This window comes from Primulina eburnea, chromosome 17, assembly GCF_022965805.1.
Source record: "Primulina eburnea isolate SZY01 chromosome 17, ASM2296580v1, whole genome shotgun sequence".
NCBI classification, from domain to species: Eukaryota; Viridiplantae; Streptophyta; class Magnoliopsida; order Lamiales; family Gesneriaceae; genus Primulina; species Primulina eburnea.
In genome coordinates, this window is record NC_133117.1 from 4,357,743 (window position 1) to 4,360,699 (window position 2,957).

The window sequence follows — 2,957 nt, forward strand, 5'->3', positions numbered from 1 at the left end:
AAAATCTTCCATCTCTAGGATCATAAGATTCGCAGTCAACTCGTTGCCCTCAAAATCTAAAGGACAACCCATCACTAGACGCTTTGCTAACACCGAATGACCCATCGGAGTAAAAACGGAAAGAATGACGTCTAGAGAAACATACGGTAACTTATGACGCTTAACAAATCGTGCAGAAATGAATGAATGTGATGCTCCGGTATCAATAAGAACAAAAGCAGGAATGCTGCATAAACAAAAAGTACCTGCTATGACTCTCCCTGTCTCATCTGCAGCCTGATCCTGGTTCAGCGCAAATACCTGACCTTGGGCACGAGGTCGAAGATTTGAACCGCCCACTGCCTGACCTTGTGTCCTCTGCTGAACAGTCGTCTGAGATCCGGAACCAGATCCTGCTCCACCTCGCAACTGAGGACAATTCTTCTTAAGATGACCCATCTCTCCGCACTGAAAACAAGCTCCCGCGGCTGATCGGCACTGCTCCGATGGATGGTTCTTCCCACAATGCACACAAGAAACCTTCTTCTTACCAAAGCGAAAAACACCGCTAGACCGAGATCCAGATCCAGAAGAAGAAGAACCTGACTTCTTGAAAGACTGAGATCGAGGGCTCAAAGTATTCGGAGGTTTAGAAGAAATAATAGACCTACCACGCTGGAGACTGATCTCTGCCTGGCGACACCGGTTCACTAACCCATCATAAGAAGTAGGATTATCGCAGACAGTGACTCGATCAAAGATCTCCTGGTTAAGACCCTGAAGGAAATGGTCATACTTGGCCTCAGAACTGCCACTAATATGAGGAGCAAAGGGTAACAACTCGAAGAACTTCTGCTGATATGCATCAACAGACATACTCCCTTGCTTAAGATTCAGAAGTTCAATCGTCTTTGCCTGGCGAAGAGCTGGAGGAAAATATAGCTGCATGAAAGCTGCACGGAATTCGGCCCAAGTCACCCTACCCTGAGCCTGGACTATCGGCGCAGAAGTCGATCGCCACCACTTTCGCGCACGGCCCTCGAGAAGAAAACCAAGGGTCTCCATCTGCTGCTCTTCGGTGCATTGGAATGCACGGAAACAACTCTCCATGCGCTCTAACCAATCCTCAGCAACATCGGGAGTCTCACCACCGACTAAAGGCTTAGGCCCCATCTGAATGAAACGGTGCATCTCAAAACGCCTAGGCCCATCACGACGATGACAATGATGACGCCTACGATCGTACTGGTCACCCCAACGACCTACACTCCCCTGACTACTCTCATCACCAAGGTGGTCAGCCATCGCTACAAGATAGAATGGGGAAAAATGGTAAAATGGTCAACGAAAATCCCAAAACAGAATCTATGTCCCAAAATCATAAGCATGCTCTGATACCATAAATGTAGTGACCCGTTCCAGAATCACCTACTAATCAAGATTTAAGCATGCAATTAACTTAATTAATTACAATCAGAGATAATGGCGGAAAAGGTCAACAAACGATAGTTATACAACCCAATCGAAGTCCAGAACAATTCAAACTAAAATGAAAATATGCGGTACAACCATATCGAAACAAAACAGTATTGAAGAACTAAAACAACCGGCTACTCAATGTCTTCCTCATCCTCCTCCTGAGCCATCCAACCTGAGGCCTGCCCCGTGGGAATGGGGTGTCCAAGATAAACAAAACCGAGGACGTGAGCGATAAGAACGCCCAGCACAAAAGCATGAGTATACAAGCCTATATGAAATGCACATGCTATGATATGATACCAGGGTAGTCAAGAAACAGGAGTCACAAAGGATCTCAATATGCTCAGTCTAGAGGCGCCAAGTGGATAGTGCCGCGCGGTACTCCTCCGGGTCACTACATATCCCTTCCTCTCAAAAGGGATGGAAAGGAAGATATTTTTTCATTCGCCTCCCGGGTGCTATTGATTGCCCAACCGGGTTCCTCGACTCTCTTCCTGCTCAACCAGAACTTCCCCGGGCATATAAATTTGAGGAATTTTATACCCGAAGCCTGGCCCTGGTAGAGGGTAAAAAGTTTTCTTCCTCCATCTTTATTACCCAAGAGCAACTAGTTACCCATCACTTAAGTGGCCGGGTTGAGGATCCGATTGACCGAGTGATCGATGAAGTTGCTGGATCGGGTCTTCAACCCGGTAATTTTCCTTTATCCATTATGCAATTTCTCTCTTACTTTATATTTACACTCGTATTTTACCTCCTCCTGCTCTTTATGCAGATTCAATGGAAGAGGCTTTTGCCAAGAAATGGGCAGCCGAACAGGCAGCCAAGGAGAAGAGGAGGGCAGCCCGGAAGGCTGCTGCTGAAAAGGGAGTTGAGGATGCGGCGGCCAAGGTAAGGAAGACGGCCCGGGTACAATCTGAATCAAAGAGAGCGGCACCTGAGTCTCGAGAAGAGGAGGAAGATACCCTCCCCCTTCGCCAGAGGCAGCGAAAAATGATGACCATCCCGGTTCTGACTATTAGCGAAGATGACCAAGAGGGGGGTCAAGCTTCCTCTCAAGCGCACCAGTCAGACACACCTCCCCTTCTGCGTTATGACCAGGCGCCCTTTCAAGATTTTCCCCAAGGATCTCTCCAAGAGTCCTTACAAGGGTCCCTCCCCTCAGCACCTTCTGCTCGGGCTAGTTTCTTTACTGAAAAAGATTCCCGAGTCGGAGTAAACCTATTTAAGCAGATGCTCCTTCCTGTTGATGAGGCCTTCCTCTAGGGTGTGCCGCCGACCCCTCGGTACCAGGAGGGCGTGAACATGCTTCTGGCTGTAAGCTTCTTTTCTCTTCTTCTTTCTTTTTCCTCACTTATTATTTTTATCTATTTTGATCTACCTTCTCTTTTGAACAGGGAGCTCACATGATGATATCGGCCCACGAAGAGGTGACCTCCTTGACCAATCGACAAGCTCCTCAGCTTCAAGCTATTCAAGAAGCGCACGAGCGCATTCAA